This window comes from Pholis gunnellus, assembly GCF_910591455.1.
Source record: "Pholis gunnellus genome assembly, chromosome: 20".
In the NCBI taxonomy this organism is placed as follows: Eukaryota; Metazoa; Chordata; class Actinopteri; order Perciformes; family Pholidae; genus Pholis; species Pholis gunnellus.
The window spans coordinates 1,943,211-1,964,832 of record NC_136547.1 but is presented as its reverse complement, the minus strand read 5'-3'; positions in this window follow the sequence as shown (position 1 = coordinate 1,964,832).

The window sequence follows — 21,622 nt, the reverse complement described above, 5'->3', positions numbered from 1 at the left end:
TAACACACTGCTTTCAAAACTGATAAAAGCACATTCAAATCAGAATGATGGCAAATTTCAAACATTTCTGCAGTAATTATTTTGAAATATAGAAAATGAATGAAAATGAAATAATAATCATTCCAAGCTAATTGCAATTTCAGCTCAAAGCCAGCCCAGGTGTCTTGTTTTAGTCTAATTACCGGTAGCTTGGAACTGATTTTGTTTGGAAATATGGATCACAGAAGACAGGTTGGTGGGGAAAGAGGAGTGGTACGAGGGAGAGTGCGTGGAGGACAAAGGAGAGGAAGACCAAGAGCGGTGATATCGGATGAAATAAGGGCCACAATTACTGACCATGTTGTAAACCACGGTCTCACTTTGAGAGAGGCCGGTCTAAGGGTGCAACCTAATCTGCCCCGCTCAACAGTTGTGTCAATACTGTAATACAAATTTTCCGGCAAAACAACAGGTGAGATGATACATATTACAGTACAGTACAATAGGAGGAGTTTTCTCTGCATGGAGGTGGAAGGTTTATGACCACCATCCACATGACCAGATGACTTTACTGGAGGTAATGAATGCGGAGTGTGGAGACATTTCTCCTGAAGACTGCCAGGGTTGGTTTAGACTCCAAAAGATACTTTCAAAAGGTGCATTGGCAGAGAAGACATCATTTTTGCCCTGGAATTTCAGGATTTTTTTTTTTCTTTTGTCACCTATTTACTGTATTTTCACAAATAAAGTACTATATTAAAACTGATTCATTCTTGTTACATACGTATGCTTTAGTACATTCAATAAATTAAAAAGAATATTGAAAATACTGTTTATGTGAAAATTCATTCTAACTAAATAAAAGTTCATAATTTATGTAATGCTCCCTGTTGCTAGTGTTTTTTAGGTCAGTGTGTTCTGAGTGACATGCATGTTTTCTGAATGAGAATTTGTTGCCAGTGATCGGTGGAACAAGCTTATTTTGAGACGTGTATGAAGTGTTTTGTTGGTCTGAGTGAGTTTTGGAGGGTAGATTAACCGTTTGGCCAAAATAAATCTTGGTAATGCAGAATGTGTGAAGAGTTTTGAACACGTGGTTTCAGTATTGAACACTGCTTGTTAGCAATTGAAAAAAACTGTAAACCATCATATGCATAAGTGCATTGAATTGAGGAGAGAAAATCAATTCATCTAAATGTCAATGAATCTGAAATTATGAATAATATTAACTGTAAGTAGAAAAATAGCAGTGAAAAGAGACACCGAAGACAAAACGTGCATCCTTAGTGTAATCTATGTATTAAAAAAAACTAAATGCTTCTTGTTCATTTTCCCAGCTGTCAAACCTGCAGACTGCTGTGATGTGCACTGAGTGAATGGGCAGAGAGCACGCTGGTCGGTAGAGAGGTGGCCTATATGTACCGCATCAATTCTCTCTTTCTGTCAGAGTATTTGTGGGGTGCTCTGTCGATATCAGCCGGAGGTCGCAATCGCTCATTTCTAGATAAACATGGATGTCAACATCCTATTTTTCGATCATTTGGGGATTTTGTTTGATTTTAAAGAAACAAAGGTACGCGTGAGTATGAGCATGTGCATGTGTTTGAGTGTCTTTGTTCCTTGAATTGATGTGAGAAAGTGACAAAGAGAGAACAGTATAATTATGTGTTTGTGCGAACATGTCTGGATTAATTTGTTTTATGGTTCATGATTCATTTGCATAAATACCTCAAAATGAACTGCAATCTTTGTAGGCTTTTTATTTTATCAGGACTCATTGACAGTCACTATGTAAAGTGACGTTTGTTGCTCAACATTTGGAGTTCGGTTTCGGTTGTATATATCAGAAGAATTTGGTTTGAAGTCAGACCAAACATCATTTCACTGGGAGATTAAGCAGCTAATTGTTGAGCTGTATCTACATCTCCAGTCAACTTACTATGCATGCTTATGTGCCTGTGAGTGAGATGATGAGTGATTGTTTGATTCTTGTAAGTACCTCCACACAGTGGAGGTACAAAGATATGTATATATAGATACAAAGTATCTATATATATATATATATATATATATATATATATATATATGTATATATAGATACAAAGTATCTATATATATATATATATATATATATGTATATATAGATACAAAGTACAAAGTTATGTATAAGCACACAAGCACATGCATTGGTTATTTTTGTGAATCTGCAAGACTAGTACAGCATGAAACCGAAGCAGCAGCCAAACCGGGTGTTGGAAAAATCCACTCCTGAGTCAACTCGCTACACTGTTCATTGTTTATCAGAATATATCGCTGTTATTTGTGGTGGATAAAAACTGCAGCTTATTACAGTAAATTAATTAAGAGTGGAGGAGGAGAAGGCAGACGTGCATTCATTTCAGCTCATTTGGGAGAGAGAATCGCCATAGAAGTTGTGTTTCACAGCAGTCTTTTTTGTGTTGGTTTGTGTAAACACAATTTGTGGGACTGTAGCTCCCATACGCTAATACACTGAGTCCCAGCTGGCTGTGGGGCTGAACATAACATCATCAGAGAGACAACATGTTAATTCCTGTGCTGTCGGATGCCACTAAATGGAACACAATTTTAATTTTCCTCAGAAGTTCAAAATGATTAGAATGTCAGCAGAATGTCAGGCCAGGCCAGACCTCATGTGACCATGGGAGAAATGTGATGGCCTCGAACAGAGAGACAAACCAGACATGACATATTATTTAGTATTTTGAATTACCTATATGTGTGTATTTCTACTTTTGGACAGAGCTGTGTCTCTGTTTCCAGTGTTTGTGCTAAGCTAAGCTAATTGCCTCCTGGCTTTAGTCTCATATTTAGCTTACAGACATCAGAGTGCTAGAGATTCATCTAACCCTCAGAAAGAACGTGAACATGTATATAATCTAAAATGCCACACTGTTCCTTTAACTATTTTTTCTTGACCATACAGAAATATACGGCCCTGTCTCATTCCCAGGTCGTCAAATACCGACGCTTTGTCACCCTCCTTAGCCTCTGACACAGATGAACAAGGCCCCGGAGGTTGCCGCCTGATGTTAACCCATCTGCAGCAGAATTAAATGCTCTAGACAACTGCTCAGGCTGTTCACTCCGTTGGTGTGGGTAGGATGTCAGAGTTAGATGGATGGGTCAAACAAACTCAGGACGTTTGCCCAGGAGACCAATGTTTGCATCCCATGTGAAACCAAAACTCAAAGTTGACTTAGTTAAGGATAATGTAAAATGACGCTATTTTACGTAACAACCATATTTACTTTAACCCAGACCATGATATGTTACTATTCCTAACCAACTAGCTTTGTTGCCTACACCTAAGTGAAGCCAAGGGGTCCTGATCAAGCGGCTGTATTAGACAAGTTGGGAATGTGGACGGGTGGAAAGACTTTTTCTGTATATATCCCAAGGTTCTTGAAAACTACAGTAGAGACAGAAAACATTTTGTTTCCATGTTTAAAACCCCTTTTGACAAAAAGTACTTTCAAGGTTAATTGAAGAGTGATGATCCTAGATTCTTTAACTCTGTAAAAAAGTCAGTTAAATGTGTTTGGAGTATATTAACATTACTCATAGATTGTTTTATTTGTTCTGTGAAGTCGGATGAGTAATGAAAAGGCCTTGATTTGTTTTTGCACCCCTTCCCCTTGGGTGGTTTCTATGTTATTCTGATTGCTTGGCCCTTGGCATTGCTTATTGTATTTTGAGAACGTGTATGTATATAAAAGCTTTTTGTCATTTGACAAGTGTCGACAGAATAGAGAGCCAAAGTCATGACGTCACTCAATACAATCTCTTACTCAGCATTTATTCCTTCGGTCTTTACCATGATCTTCTTACTCTGAACTAATCCAATCTCTATCCTTTAAAACATATCAGCTTGTCAAAGGAAGGCAACGAGTACTAGCCAATCAGAAGTAGAGTAGGGCAGGCCACACCTTTGCCATAGTTGGGAAATAAATGTTGCAACCGGGATGGTCCAATGACGTTATTCTGCATAATAAGGTGTGTGGGTTTTGTAGCAATGGCTCTTATATAGCTGTATGTTTGAGGATAATGGGCTGTTCAGCAAATGGGCTTTCAGTCCAATGGGACATTTTTTGAACTCCTTTGGTCTCTGAATAACAGGCCGTCGGAACAATTGGCAGTCCCCCAGTTGTCCTGCTAAAAAACAGCTCACCGATCACAGGAGATGCATCACTGCATAGCTACATTACAGCAGAAATACTGAACAAATAGCCTCAAAAGTGTGATGATGTCACTGTGCGAGACATCTCTTATATCTGGATACTCCCAGATGAGATTAAAGAAACCTCTGTTTTTGTTCTTCTCCACAAGTTCTCATTTATCGAACAAACCACAGCAGACCTACCTAACGCCATCTTACCAACAGCGGTACATGGCTTACAGTCAGCAGTGTGATGTTAACAATGCCCAAAGCGCAAGTTTGTTTTTCTCTGAAAATGATGCAGCATTACAAACACTGCAGTCATATTTCCTCCTTTGAGTATATGTTTTCCTACCCCGTGTGTTGTTGAGAGTGGGCAGGGGCGCCGAGCAAAAGATGAATCATGTGTGTCCTGATGTGACTGCACCTCCTCTGCAGCAGCAGGAGCAGCAGCAGTGGCAGTCTATGAACCCTCATGGACAGAATTAATAGGACACATGTTGCCCAGGCAGTCTGTTTGCTTGGCTTTGGAAAGAGCAAAGCGAGCCTCTCTGAATAGCTCCGTCACGAGGGGCTTTTCTGTAAACATATGATTTACTGATCTCCTCATTAAGCTGTTTTTTTCCGCCCCTTTGGCACCTGTTGTGTCTGCTACGAGGCAAAATGAGCGGATGGAGAGAAGGAGAGGTTGCAAAGTCTGTGGCAGAGACCGAAACACGTGCTACACCGAGCGAGACGCTATCTGCAATTCAAATAAGAAGGCAAATGGCTGTAAATAATTAAACAGGAAAACACTCAGAAATGCCCACTTTGAATGAAAGTTGGCCACTAAGCACTCTAGTGTTTTAAGAAGAATGCTTTGAAATGATAAAATTCTCTCCCGGAGAGAAAAAAGACAGCGAGTAATAGACAAGCAGAAAGCTTTTTAAAAGGGATGCCAAGCCGTGCGTTTGATCATTAGCATTAGCTAAGATACAGATTGCAGGAACACCATTATGAGAGTGTCTGGCATGGGGCCCACGAGAGCCACCCTCTTCTCCTCCACATTCATCTTATTCTCCACCATGTTTGCCTGCTCTCCTGCCTTGAGTTCCACTCACATCGTGCTTTCTGACTCCTTACTCTGCTCTCCTTTTCAATTCCTTTCCTTTGCTACTCTGCTGGAGAGCTTGATGAAAGAACATCTGCTCCCCTCTGGGAAGTCCTCCTGAGCAACATGACAGATTCTTCCCCACTGCTTAGAGAGCATATAACTGAAAACAGACAGACACAAGTGACAATAATATAGTATATTGGAGTCCACTGGAGCCTCTGGGTGTTTTGTTAACTCAAAGGTTTTTATTTTAATTTTTTTTAGAATTTCAGAGATCCAATAAATGTTGTGAAGCTGCAAGTGACAGAATTGACCCTTTACTAAGCCCCGCCCCACTCTGCTAATCTGTCAAGCTGTCAGAGCTACCATGGAGCCCACACTGTCACTATCCGCACTCCCTGCATACATTTCATCTACCTTTTGTAAAAATGAAAAAAGCGAGAAGCAGAAAGAAGGGTCTCCAATATGTGTTTGAAGGACAGGATGTCAAACTGATTCAGAGGTGGAAATGTGTTAAAAAGATACAGATAGAAGCTAAAGCCTTGCCTTCAGATCACAGTGTAAAAGTGAACCACTACATCACCTGGACATCGAGACAGAAAACAGTAAAATGACGGAACCACACTGTTCCTGTAGGTCGGGTAGGTCTTTATTCACCGTAACATCATTAAAAGGCAAAAACAGCGTGAGAATACATTCAGTCGACCTTCAGTAGCTAGCGTAGCTTAGAAGAGCTAAGGTTAGTTAATGATGTGCTAACGTACTCTGCTAATGTAAGGTCACAGGTTTTCAACATAACATTGTAGAAACGTATATCTCCAGGTAACGAGTATCACTATTACGAATGTTTAACACATAACGAGCTCCAAATCCACTAAACTAGCCTGAAAATCAAAGAAAATCAGAAACGATTGCATGAGAGTCTTTGGAGCAGAGCCGGGTATTTGTCGGACCTCCGTCGGAACTGGCAGATGCTACGCTATGATAGACCAGTCTGGGTTTGGTTAACAAGACTCTGGGTCGATTGTCCCCGCTGCTGTGCTAATTTACATTCAAGCACTTAGAAATAGATTTTGGGTGCAGATGTTTGGGGTCAAAGTTTGACTTAACATGTAAGGCTGACAAAGGCAGTGATCTTCATGTTTGTTTGAAGAAACAACAGCTCTATACACTCCGGTTCGAAGACATATACTTCTACATCAAAGTAGAACTATATGAATCAGAGAAGCATCAAAACAAATGATAATGATACCTTAAGCCACATATGACAAACCCTGATCATGGTTGTGTGTGTTTTAACTTGCTTGATTCTTTTTGTGCAGACAAAAAGAAACAGAGCACCTCCCCTTTTAGATATAGATATTAAAGCTGGGGGGTTTTGTCAATGTAATCTATGACAAAAATCTGATTTGTGTAATGTGCATCGGCCCGGTCAAAGCATGCATACATGTTCTACATGTTTCTTCATCAGCCCCATGTTAAAATGATTTCTGCCCCGCTGCTATTATGGTAACGCAGGTTACTCCATGCGTCATCTAATGTTGCTATTTGGCCATTTTATATATACAGTATATACACATGGCTTTAACTTAAGTTACAGATGTTGTTACAGTCTGCTATTTTTATTGTTTTGTAGCAAATAACTCCAGTGATGAAATGAATCCATTATCTCGAGTTAAATACTGAAATATTAAGATCTTCATATTTAATTTGGGTAAATTAATTGTGAAGTTATTCAGAAATTTAAAAAAAAATCTTCTGAATATTCAAAAGTCCCTGGTAATGAAGATTATGATGGTACTGAAAAACAAGTTATACCTGACATAGCAAATATCATACATTCATCTGCGCTTGGATGCTTCTTTCCTCAACTACAAAGAGCGCAGCTGGCCTTGTAAGTCAAATGTATTTACAGTATATTGCACAGACAACTGATTTTTCACAGACAAAAGTCACAAAGTGCTTAACAGGAGCGGTATTTAAAAAAAAACACATAAATAACACAATGTGACCATACAAGCGCCACTAATTTACAAGAACACTTTTTAAAACATGAAACATATTTAAGAAATGGCACAATAAATGGTAAAATACATAATATTCCTCTGCGGCTGCATTATCGATTTATTGAGGAGCAGTGTATTGTGTGCACATACCTTTGCATGCTCAGCCATGCAGTGCCTTGTGTACTGAGCTAACAAGAAAAAACAATACTGGCAGTGCTAATTACAGAGATGTAGCTCTTTCATGTGCTTTAATTCTAGAGCACAGAGCAGGAGCATCCAATTAATATTAAAATGAATCATTAATGTATAAACTGCGTCCTATAGCATACACCTACATCCATCAACATGGATGCTAGTTAGAAACAACGTAATGGTGCATTCTGGCACCAATTTATGCATAAAGTGTGAGATTTTACACTCAAAATCAATGCTATTTTTTTCCATAAATGGTAAATGGACTGTACGAGTGTAGACCTTTTCTAGTCTTCTGACCACTCAAAGGGGCTAACATGCAAGGTGCCACCTGCCCATCAGACTATCTAACATTCAGACACATTCATTCACAGCAGGCACATCCTACAGGAGCAATTTGGGGTTAAGTGCCTTAGACAAGGACACATCAACATAGACTAGCACAGCCGGGGGATCAAACCACCGATCCTCTGATTGAAGGTCGGCCATCTTTCCTTACTGAACACAAAAAAAAAAAAAAAAAATATATATATATATATATATATATATATACACAGTAAAATCGACAGTGTCAATGTAACACTTAAAGAGTCAATTTTAACACTGATTCAGTGAACATATGGTACCTATCTACAGAGTGTTAAAGTGACACTGGACATAGTGTTACATTTTTAGAGTCAATTTAACACTGGTTAGAGTTAATATTTTACACTACACTACACTGAGAAGTGTTACTCAAATTTGACACTATGATGTAAATAACACTCTTAGTGTTATTTCAATTTGACACTAGGTCTTTTTGAGTGTTAAACCTACTTGACACTAAGTGTTGATTAAGAAATTACTCCAAATACAGTGTTGATTTTTAACTGACTCCTGCCAGTGTTAAAAAATATTTCCTCTTGTATTTACTCCCTTAGTGTAATTCTTACCCAACACCTTATTTTCAATTGACTCTTCAACAGAACACTTTTAAGAGTTTTGCATTTTCTATTTGACCATATCCAGCTAGCAATAAAACAAAAAATGTTTGCAGGGGAAAAAACAACAAACACCATTATATCATATCTTAATGACAATTTATTAAAAATAAAAACATTTAGTTTGCATACAATTTTTCATTATCAGATTCAAGTGGAACTCCCATTTGTGCTACATTGTGCAACAATTAAACCTCACTTTCAGTTTCAAAGATGGAAAAAAAACATTGTTCTTAAAAGACACGGTATATTTAGAATAGTACAATCTTACCAATGTCTGTAAACACTGAAATATGTGTGTTTACAATGCATTTAGAGGATATACACATTCGAGTACAATTCAAGCCATTTTCACCAAGAACAAACTTCGCTATCATCTGCAATCTACCAGCATGTGTTCGAATTACATTTTTAAAGGAGAGATTCACAGATTTCTACCGTTATTTCAATTTCTCTGCTCATGGTGTGTGTAAATCTAACTGCACTCAAATTTGGTATTAAAACATATAGTTACAGATACAATAGTTTAAAGTGACAGCCCTCATGGCTCTATTGTAAAGTGTTGAGGCTGAAGCTACTGGAGGAATCGCAAGGCCGCTGCTGTGTTTACTTCTTTCTGCGCAGGCGCATCATAAAGTAACTCGATCCGGTCCAAATTCAAAACAGTATTTAATTAAACGATAACAACTGTAAACTGATGATGACAATTACAATCTATAATACACTATCGATAGAATGCATCTCGAGAGCAGAGACCACGTGCAACTCCACTCACAGGTCCGACCAAGTCGGGTCCTGCAAAGCGAACTACCATGGCCTGGCGCACGTCCTCGCAAACAGTCCTTTTATGTCCTTTGATGGTCGGAAAGTGTCCGAAATCTGTCGTAAAACACAAAGGCCGTCTTCTGGGGTCAGTGATTGGCTTCCAATCGCTCTGACCCCTCCTTCATTGATCCACTGCTCCTCTCTGTGGCTGGCTCCTTGTGACATCACCTCTGACATCGCCTCTGACCTGCCCTCTGTCCTGCGGCCGCATGGTGTTACCCAGGAGTCCTCTCTGTTGTTTTATGGCAATCTGCTTCCCCTCAGTTGTCTCCGAAAAGCCTTGCCTTGAATTCCTTAACTTTCCCTGATGGCTATTCTTTACAGTGTTTAAATCCTCCAGTGTTTATGCATTCACGATTTCAATACATTCAATATGTCAATATACTGTAACATATAATATCCTTCATGTAAACATATTACAAACATATAATTCATTCTTCAGTAAATATTTTGTGACTAACATATTTTACCTTTTATTATTGTGACACCTCTATTCTACTCACCAAGGGTGTTATAAATTCTACTAAATAATGCTTTTAATTCTTAAATTCTCCACAAAAGGTCTTAGTTGGAATCTATTGGTATCTTGGCAGAGGATAGAAAGATGTCTATAAGTTGAATAACAATAACTATATTTTAACCACAGTAAATGCAGAAAAATCATCCTTAGGAAAATACAAATGACTGAAGTTTTTCTGGCAAAAATTGTACAAACAAACAATTCTTCGTATTGAACAGCCAAATCCAATTTGACAGACAAAGTTCTGAGTTGAGTACAGCCCTAAAATAAATATATATATATATTTTTCCCACAAGCGTAGAAGAACAGATGTGCTTGAAGAAGAGACATCTAAATTACCTCAGAGTTTGTCACCTTTCGTCCGGTTGTGTTCCTTGACAATATCGTCTCCACCAGGTTTCTTGGCCAACGCAGATTTTTCCAACTGTGAAACGATGATTTTTGTTTAATCACATGATGGCATCTGTAAAAACAGAGAAAGTGAAATGGCATTATGACCTACATCACAATCCATTCTGAGACAACACTGAAGTTAAATTTAACACTAACTATCTTTTGTCAAACACATTAAAAACGACTGAATGTAAATGTAGACAGCAATATAACGCTCACGTTACGAACAAAAGTGCTTATTCAGTTTAACAGACAGAAAATAAACTATTCATTTAATCTAATTGGCTTTAAAGTGAATCTTTGTAGGAGTGCCCATGCACTCAAAGGGAAGGTTTGTCACGATAATATCACAACTCCCCACACACGCAGTATTTCCTATTTACTGTCATCTATGGACATTGAAAACAATACAACACTGTCAGTCCCTCACATTGACCTCTCTTGCCCACATTGTGGAGTTTGATGTTAGCTAGTTAGCCTAGCTAAGTTAATGTGCGAGCACATTTGAGCTAACGTTAGCTTTCAACTCGGTCAGGTTAGCCTTCTGCTATTCGGTATTTCAAGACACAAAAACAACTGGAGTGTATGTTGAACAACAATATTAAGTTATTCTAATTATTCTTTTCTGTGACATCAACACTGGGGGGGCGTTTTACTCTTGCTGTTGTTGTAATAACTCTGAAATAGTCAATGTACATTGACACTATATTTGACACTGAAAAGTTTAACTCTGATTATTTTCACCAACACTGGCCGATAAATTGGTAGTAATTACTCTTGCCGTTGTTGTAATAACTCTGAAATAGTCAATGTACTTTGACACTGCATATTTGACACTGGAAAATTTGCTGTGCAGAGCTGTGCTCCCTGTAGGCCTGAACTGTCACCTCACAGCAAGAGCAGTCCAGGTTCGATTCAGGGGTGGAAGAGCCCTTCTGTGTGGAGTTTGCATGTTCTCCCCGTGGCGGCGTGGGTTCTCTCCCGCTTCCTCCAACAGTCCAAGGACATGCAGCTCAGGTTAATTGATGACTCTAAATTGGTGTGAATGTGAGTGTGAATGGGTTTCTGTCTCTATGTGGCAGTCCTGCAATAGTCTGGCGACCTGTCCAGGGTGTGCCCAATACGACAGCATCCAAGAAGTTGGAGCCCACTCACTGTGTTCTGACAGAACACAGTGAGTAATGTTGCAATAATGCACAAATCGAAGGAGCTTAGGGGATAGCATTTCACAAGAGTGGTAGCTTTACCTTGTACAATATCATGTGGCAAATAAATTGATTGAAGAAGTCTGTCCAGTCTTTTTTGTTGAGTGAAACTCTTAGTATTAGGTATATATATAGTATATACGTTAGTATTATTTTATTTATATGTTAGCAAGGGCACCAATTGTCAACCGGGAGCAACAAGGCCAGAAGACTGACGCTAGCTGGCTAGCAACACAGAGTAGCATATCGCCCAGCTTCTTAGCCTGATTAGCCATAGCTATCTTGGTAGCTTCCAACTGGGTGAGCGTGTCTCAGTATTCAACGGCATTTGTATTCAGACTTTGTCATGACTGCCAACTTTGAGCTTCACTTTGGCTCTCCAGAAACCTATGGGTGACGTCACGGACACCACGTCCAGTATTCAGACAGTCTACATGGATGAAACCCAGACTAATGTGTTTTATCATATCTTTTGGAGGACTGGTTGGACCAGTGTCAGCTCCATTGCAAATCACACAAGGTAATGCTGCAGCACAAAAGCATGTAGGACATTAGTCATATGTCACAGAACAACAGCACAAACATAATTAATTAATTGTAGTTAACATTATAGATGTTATCACTATTGAACTTCTGTGCTAGCCATGGTTTGGCCATAACGAACACCATGATCGACTGCTGACCCGGATAGGGGACATCGTCGGGCGGTGGAAAGAGCACTTTGAGGAACTCCTAAACCCGACCAACATGTCCCCTGGAGAGGAGGCAGCGCCTGAAGACTTGGGGGGGCTGCACCCATATCCCTGGCGGAGGCTGCAAAGATAGTCAAAAAACTCCTTTGTGGCAAGGCGCCGGGGGTGGATGAGATCCGCCCTGAGATGCTGAAGGCGCTGGACACTGTTGGGCTGTCTTGGCTAACACGCCTCTTCAGTGTCTCATGGGGGTCGGGATCAGTGCCTATGGACTGGCAGACCGGGGTGGTGGTTCCCATTTTCAAAAAGGGGGACTGCAGAGTGTGCTCGACCTATTGGGGTACTACTCAGCCTCCCGGGGAAGGCTTATGCCAGGGTGCTGGAAAGGAGGCTCCGACCATTTGTCGAACCTCGGATTCAAGAGGAGCAGTGCAGACTCTGTCCCGGCCGTGGAATAGTGGACCAGCTCTTTACCCTCGCAAGACTACTGGAGGGGTCCTGGGATTTTGCAATGGACCTTTAATTTACCGGTCGGTCTACGTTCTGACCCTCACCTATGGTCACAAACTCTGGGTCGTGACCAAAAGAACGAGGTCGCGGCTACAAGCAGCCAAAATGAGTTTCCTCCGTAGGTTGCAGGCTCAGCCTTAGAGATAGGATAATGAGCTCGGACATCAGGAGGGAACTTGGAGTTGAGACGCTACTCCTTCGCGTCGAAAGGAGTCAGCTGATATGGTTCAGGCATCTTGAACATGCTTGCGGTAAGCACTCTGTCCCCACCTGGAGGGAGCAATCCACCGGCAGAGCACCATGGCCTCAGATTTGGAGGTGGCACCTCCCACTGGAGGTTTTCCGGGCATGCCCAACTGGTAGGAAATCCCGGGGAAGACCCAGAACACACTAGAGGGATCTCCCAGCTGGCCTGGGAACGCCTCGAGATCCCCAAGAATGAGTTGGAAAATGTGGCGGGGGAGAGGGAAGTCTGGGTCAGCCTGCTTGGCCTGCTGCCACCGCGATGGAAGACAATGGATGGATGGATTATAGATGTTATTGTAAAATTGGCATTTGCTCGCATCATCAAATCTGACATGCTAATAAGGAATTCCGCATACTTCATCATTTAAAACGTCAATATCTGTTTACTTGTCATCAGAAGTCATACTCAGCATGTTATAACTGTTGTATAATGTATGTGGCTCCAGAGAAGGGTTGTCAAGTATTACAAAAAATGAAGCTTCATGATGTCACATTGATGTCATCAGGTTGGGTTTGGAGGCTGCACGTTTATGTGTTGCAAAGTGTGATTGTTGAATTTGAAAGACATACGTACCAGGCAGGGTGGGCCGTGTGAAAATGGTTATGCTATAATTTTATCAAGTTACTTTCTGAGAATCGTGGGATGCAGAATTGTTGGAGTTTGACCTATGCTATGGGCTAAAAGTGTGGATACCTCTGACCATTCCTTTTTTCTATCTGTCCTACATTAATCCTCTTGAAGGAAGTGTGATTTTGAATTGGTGCAATGTCCCTTGAAGAAAAGATTTTTTAACTTTTTATAGCACCTTTAAAAAACAGGGTTTACCAAGCGCTTTGACAGATCAAGACAATTATTATCATTATCTTTTCTCTCTTGTCTTCATATCAGGCTACAAGGACAGGGAATAGTACTCCGCAGTTCTCCTGGTCGGCTTTCTCCGCCAGCCATTTTCACATTTCAATCTGATGAAGTAGGCTTGACTATTTGACAGAGACTCAGCAATGAATCTACGCTGTCAATAACATATTGATTCATGTCAGCAGCCCTGTTAATGAGGGTCCCTCCCTGTGAGAATAACTCAATCTGTACCGTTCAGATGTCTCCACTTGAAACAGAGAAATCAAAGTCGATAGCAGCCTCATATCATAGCACATACAGGCCAGCTTACATCCAACATGTTGTCAGATATCATTTGGCTCTTGATATTTCACGCTAGAGGCTGAGACGCAGCCGTAAGCCGCTTTTGTTCCCAGATGGGTCAGACGAAATGCCACCCATTCGAAATGATGCGGCCGAAGAGACTGCTCCCCTCTGCTGCAACGAGATAGCGTGAAAGCGCCGATGGCGGACAAAATCCTCTGCCGCCACTGCTATGTCTCACCTGTCCGCAGCCTAATCGCAAGCGCCGGGTTATATTTATTTACAGGTGTAATCGGCTTGTCAAGAATGAATGGGCTGGCACACATGGATGGGTCTAAATGGTTCGGAACGGTTTGAATGACGTTGAGATTAACCCTGCGAGCTGACACGTCTCTATCACTCTGTGTCATCTGAAATGAGGGGAGAGCTCGGTGTTCGCCTTGTATCTATCATGCAGCGCTGGCGACAATAATCAATCTGACACGCCATCTGCCTTAGCTTCATAACCATCTGTATTTGCAATCACTCCCAGCTATGCTCATCTTCTTTCTCTTCCTTTCTTTCTTCCTTTTTTTTCTTTCTTCTCTGCCTCCTTTCCCTCTGCCCCCCCCCTCCACTCCCTCCCTGTCATCTCTTCATCTCTCCAGACTTCCCCCTCCCGCAATCGCTCAATATTGTGTTTCTAATATCAACTGTGGCACTAATTAATGGAATTGTATAGAGAGAATGGAAAGCAGATGGCTTCATTACACAAACAAATATAATGGCATCCAAAACAGTGGCACATTCTGCAATGATCCCAGCATAATAAGGCAGCCTGCTAAACATAGTATACCATTACAGATACTACTAATAAGAGAGGTTGTCGGCGTGAAAAAGTCCTTCCAGGAAATGTATTTTTATTTTATGTATTTGATAGAAAACTATTCCCTACTCAATGGGCTGAGGGCACTTCCAGACAAAAAAAAGAGGACAGATGTTTTTAACATCGGGTGCCCAATTACAGGATTTTTGCCACATTCGATTGTCACCACAATTTTTTGTCGGTGGAATAAAAATAACTTTTTATGCGTGGGGTCATGCATGAGGTAGAAAGATTCTCATTTCTACAACAGGTCTACAGCACACATTTTTTTGGACACTGCTTGCTTCAGCTGAGAACTCAGGGATCTCACTCACTTAGAAATGTATGTTAATGAAGTGGTGGCACAAACAAGCTCTCAGAAAGAGCACTGCATAAGCAACAGCAGCTCGCATTCAGCTTGAAGAGTAATTCACCCAGGCTGCCAGACGTGTGCACCAAAGCCTTCATAATTGGAGTGTCCTCTAAACTAATCTGAGATCCGATGATGGAAACCGTCCTCTGCCCTGCTCCCTGACCTGTTGCTGACATTGGCCTGTGTCTTGGATATGATGACAGCAGCCATTCTGGATGGGCAAAGGCTTTGTGTGACGTCACTGCACCACACTGCATGGGAACCAAAGTCATCTCATGAGTAAGTATTCCTCATGACACTAGCCAGGGTAGGGGGTAATATTCAGAGCAAAATTTATATTCTCTGAGATTATAAAGTCATGCAATTTCTTGCATGATTTATTTTTTTTTGTCAAGGAACCAATTTGCAAGGCTGGATAAACCTCATCACACCACTGACGCCACCATTAAACATGGATACAAATGTATTTATATTCATAAAAGGACACAGAAAGAACATGAAAGAAAACTATATTCATCTTTCAGGACCTTCGCCTCGCTTAGAGGTCATCTTTGCCATAATAACACTACGTTTTTTTCTTGCTAATTTGTCTCCCAGAGAATATTAGAGTTTTTTTCTCATAAATCTACCAAAGTAATTTCAGAGTATATACATTTTTTGGCCTCCTAAATTTGTAATTTTAATCTCTGAATATTACCCCACCTCCATCTCCTTATGTTGGCCCTTAAGCTCCGTCATTAATACACACTGTGCCATCACAAGGGGCCAGGTGGTTGATGGGTGCTACATTCCCTTTAATGATCAGCAGCCACATCACAAAATGGCCACCGATGCACAAACTACAGCTCCCAGAAGGCCTAACCACTCACCCAGGTGTGGGTGTTTAAGTTACCTGATTGAGGCAGGACTTAAGAGCTGCAGGAGTAGAGGAGAGGGTGAGAGAGAGCCCATGGCTGGAGGGAGCCCGGAGAACTAACCTGGACTGGAGAACGGCATAAAGTAAAGTACCGAACCAGACTGAGGAGGATCGAAAGGAAAAAGACCCGGTAGCCGGTGAAACCGAGGACACACTATGTCGAGTTTTTTAATACTGTTCAGTTGAACGAACCATTATCTCCTCTAGGAAGCTTTTTGTTTGTTTTGGACTTTTTTAGTTTGAGAAAGAGAATTACCTGAGTTGCCCAGTAAAATAAGAATACAACTTGACCTTTTTCTGGGAACCTATGATCTTTGCCTGTTTTGTTAATTACCTTGCACCACACCCTAGCCTGCCATATTGACTTCTCATGACATTACAACATACAGATGCAGCTGCAAACAAAAAACTCACTATTACAGAGGTATATATTAGATATACTTAGGTTAACTATATTGAAATTGCAAAGGACTTTGAAGCTGTAAAATCAGCTTGTTTGACATTATCTTTTTAATTATAAAGTTTCTCTATGGTGTGTGACAGGGATTTAGGACTATATCGCTGTTATCAAGGTTCCAAACAGTGCCAGACTGCATAACTATCACCATGACTGGTCAACTAAACTTGATGTGTAATATTGGTGGAGTTCCCCTTTAACACTGAGACGTTGGAAAAAAGGAATTATGTTAAAACTGCCTACTCACCTTCAGCGTATCCATGGGCCTTTTGCTTTGTAGACATGGAACAGAAAGCAGCTTTTTATTTTTAACACGGGTGCAAAAACAAAACACAGAATATTGACTTTACAGATCAATGAAGAAATGAACAATGATTACAGGGAGAGACAGGGTTACATATGGGTGACTGTGGCTTCAATCAGACGTTCGATCTCCGGCTCCACTAGTCCATGTCCATATGTCCTTGGGCAAGAGACTTAACCCAAAGCTGCTCCCATAGCTGTGCCTATGTTGTCTGAATGTTAGTTAGTTCTGATGGGCAGGTGGCACCTTGCATGGTAGCCCTGTCATCAGTGTATGAATGAGTGAATGATGACATGAAGTGTTAAAGTGCTTTGAGTGGTTGGAAGACTTCGAAAAGGTCTATACAAGTACAATCCATTTACCATTTAAATACAGAACTAAACATAATAAATACAAACATAATGGATACATTATACAAAACAAACCAGGTCACAGCAGCACATTTTCACGTCCAGCTCGTCAAATACCGTCGCTTGGTCAGTGGCTCTACCCTTCAAACTGACCCTCTAGTTTCCTCTCTAACATCAGTTCTGGACGTGTCACGGACGAAGTGTCAGTTTCTTCTCGTCACATGCAAATTTTCTTCACTTAATAAACTTTCGTGTTCATTGGAAACGTACAGTTTCTGATCGTTACATGCATACAGTCTCTTGCAAAGTCAGTTTACTTAGTTTTTAGGTTTACTCGTGCAATGAAACTAAATGGTAAGGGTTTAGGAAAGATCATGGTTTGGGTAAGTTTGTGTGTTCCAAAAACTATATTTGTTATATAACTACCGTATGTAAAGTCCGGAAGTTATGTAACAATACGAAGGTAAAATAAGTCGATCATGATCATGATGCAACCAACCTTCACAAATGTTTTCCCTCTTTACACTGCGTCAGTGGCTCCAACAGTCTAATGATGATCTAACGATGTGGATGGGTTTACATTGGTGTTAGTTGAAACCCGGTGCTTGAGGCGCCTCGGTGAGTCTGTATCAGAAGTCGAGGGGCACTGACCAAGCGTCTGTATTTGAAGAGTTGTTAGTAAGAACAAGACAATAACAACCATTTCTCTCAGCCAGCCCTGCATTTTAAAGAATACCTCAAAATGGAATGACCTAAAATAATTTGATTCAGTGACTTGTACAGTTTGTTCGTCTATACTATGCTCATCAGAAGTGTAATGGCGTTTATATATATCAATGTAACTGTTTTTTACATGCTATAAATCTACATGAATCGGCCAATTGGTCACCTGTTTTCGCAATTTGGTTTGAAAGCATGTGCTTGTTGCCCAATTATGACATACACTCACCAGCCACTTTATTAGGTACACCTTGCTAGTACCGGGTTGGACCCCATTTTGCCTTCAGAACTGCCTTAATTCTTTGTAGCATAGATTCAACAAGGTTTTGGAAACATTCCTTAGAGATTTTGGTCCATATTGACATGATAGCATCACACAGTTGCTGCAGATTTGGCGGCTGCACATCCCAAAAGGTGCTCTATTGGATTGAGATGTGGTGACTGTAGAGGCCATTGGAGTACAGTGAACTCATTGCCATGTTCAAGAAACCAGTTTGAGATGATTTGAGCTTTGTGACATGCTGCATTATCCTGCTGGAAGTAGCCATCAGAAGATGGGTACACTGTGGTCATAAAGGGATGGACATGGTCAGCAACAATACTCAGGTAGGCCGTGGCGTTAAATGATGCTCAATTGGTACTAAGGGGCCCAAAGTGTGCCAAGAAAATATCCCCCACACCATTATACCACCAGCAGCAGCCTGAACCGTTGATACAAAGCAGGATGGATCCATGCTTTCATGTTGTTTCCGTCAAATTCTGACCCTACCATCTGAATGTGGCAGCTGAAATCGAGACTCATCAGACCATGCAACATTTTTCCAATCTTCTATTGTCCAATGTGTGAATTATAGCCTCAGTTCCCTGTTCTTAGCTGACAGGAGTGGCACCCGGTTTGGTCTTCTGCTGATGTAGCCCGTCTGCTTCAAGGTTGGACCTGTTGTGCGTTCAGAGATGGTATTCTGCATACCTTGGTTGTAACGAGTGGTTATTTGTAGGGCTGCAACTAACGATTATTTTAATAATCGCTCTACGATCCCTCATATCAATAGCGACCGGACCAAACTATGTGTATAAATGTGTATGTGTAAACCATATGGTACAAATAATGAAATAGACACTGCCGTATTTACATCTAGATGACGTTATTGTGAGTGTTGATGGAGCTGCTACAATGTTAGCATAGCCTAGCACTGATCGATCCGAGCTCCATTGAGAAAACAAGTGCAAATGGGCATCATTACGTAGTAATTTTTGTCGGTTTATTGCCGTTAAATCACAGCCAAGTCAGTTTATTTTGTGTTCATACAGCTGTAGTAAACAGCCGACGTGTGGCTTGCTAGACACAGTGAGCTCGATGAAATCCACGGAGCTCCTCCGGACTATGTTATGAACCAGACATGACAGCGTTTAGTTTCCCGTAATATCTGGGACTTCCACAACACGTACTAAGCAGAAATAGAGGTTATTTTTTCTACGGTTGATGGCGGACAGTTGACCGATTTTTAGGGCGATAAGCCTCGCCCCCTCTCCGGCGCGTCCAGCGCAATTCACGCAAATGAACACAAATAGTCCCCGGTGAGACCGGCGTTGCGAATGACGCGATTCGCGCCGCGTCCATCGCATTTGGTGTGAACACGGCATTATTGAGTGGCATAATAATCGCGCGACACAACGAATCGATAATGAAATTCGTTGCAAACTCTTTTAATAATCGATTTTATCGATTCGTTGTTGCAGCCCTAGTTATTTGAGTTACTGTTGCCTTTCTATCATTTCGAACCACTCTGACCATTCTCCTCTGACCTCTGACATCAACGAGGCATCTTCGTCCACACAACTGCCGCTCACTGGATATTTTCTCTTTTTCGGACCATTCTCTGTAAACCCTAGAGATGGTTGTGGGTGAAAATCCCAGTAGATAAGCAGTATTTCAAATACTCAGACCAGCCCGTCTGGCACCAACAACCATGTCACGCTCAAAGTCACTTAAATACCTTCTTCCCCGTTCTGATGCTCGCTTTGAACTTCAGCAAGTCGTCTTCACCACGTCTAGATGCCTAAATGCATTGAGTTGCTGCCATGTGATTGGCTGATTAGCTATTTGTGTTAACAAGCAATTGATCAGGTGTGCCTAATAAAGTGGCCGTTGAGTGTATTGTATCACAACTTACATGGTAGATACTGAAGGATATGGAAGGCTAGTGCAGTCTCCTCTCTTAGCTCAGTTAAACTATAATATATGGGAATCGTCCATTGGAAAACCAGTGTGTTGCTGCCTATCAGTCGCTCTGCATCATTACACACACTGTCTGCTGTCTGTATGTCTCAATCTGTGTGTGTGTGTGTCCTGTTTTACACACACAGTGCTGTCACCAGGCAGCCAACATGGTTGCTGCCCTTGCTTTTTTGTATCCCATCCTTCCTTCTAATCACCATTCATTGATTTATTAATCTCATTGTCATTGTCCAGGTTATTGTCAATTGTATAATTTACCTTCACCTCTTGCACAGCCACTCTGGTGATGGATCCCTCTCTTTTAATGTCACCATCCTGGGATTTCTGGGGGCTTTATCTTTATAATCGTTTGAGGTCTAATTGCCCAGTCACACCAGAAAGTGCCAGAGCTAAGGGTCATTTGTGCATTCTCATGAAATAGATGGTCACCGGGAGCTTGGTGATACAATGTACTACTTGCTGGGGTTGGACCTGAATATTTGACTATTTCAATATTCATTCAATAATAATAATAATAATAATAATAATAACAATAATAATAATAATAATAATAATAATAACAACAATAATAATAATAATAAGTAGGTATTCGGTTTTCAATTTTGGTATTTGCATATTTAGGGTGCTTTTTGTTTTTTTTAACCCCTTGGGATTCAAACACACCAAACCTTTTGAAATTTGTATTCTATAATAAAAAATAAAATGAATACCGTATAACAGAAACCATAAAAATAACTTTAATTAAACTGAAAGACAGTCAAAAACAGAAATGTCTGACTGAGTCATGTCATGAAGACAAGAACCCTCGCTGCCGTTGCTTGTGTCAGAGCACTCTCCGATGAAACCCATTGGTGTCACGAATTCCCCTTCATATTAGTTTGTTTTCATCCTGTCTGCCTGTTTTATTAACTCTCCTATCATTTCAGATCCTACCATTCACACCCTATCATCTCTCATTCCCCTCACCTGGTCCTCCACGCCCATCTCACCTGCAGCCATTCCCTCATTAGCCCTCACTATTTAGGTCCCCTCACTTGCACTTGTTCCCTGGCAGATTGTTTTGTGATTGCCAAGTTCTCCAGCGTATCTTTATATTGTTCCGACCCTGTCTGCCTGTTTTCGACCTTGGATTTTTGCCTGACCCTTATTGGATTTGTTCGCCTGTTTGACTGACCTCCTGTTTGACCCTGCCTGAACACAAGTAAAAGAACTAAACTTGTATTTTGTCTCTGAGTTGTGCTTGTGGGTTCAAGTATCTGTAATCCTTACAATTGGGGCTTGAACCGAAAGGGCTGAGGCGGCATTACAGCCCGAGCCCTGCTGAAGCTTGAAATATTCACTGTTGATTACAGCTAAAAATGATTAATATCAAAGATTATATATATTAAAGATGGGGGAATTATTTGACTGACTCGTTTATATGAGTCACTGACAAAGTC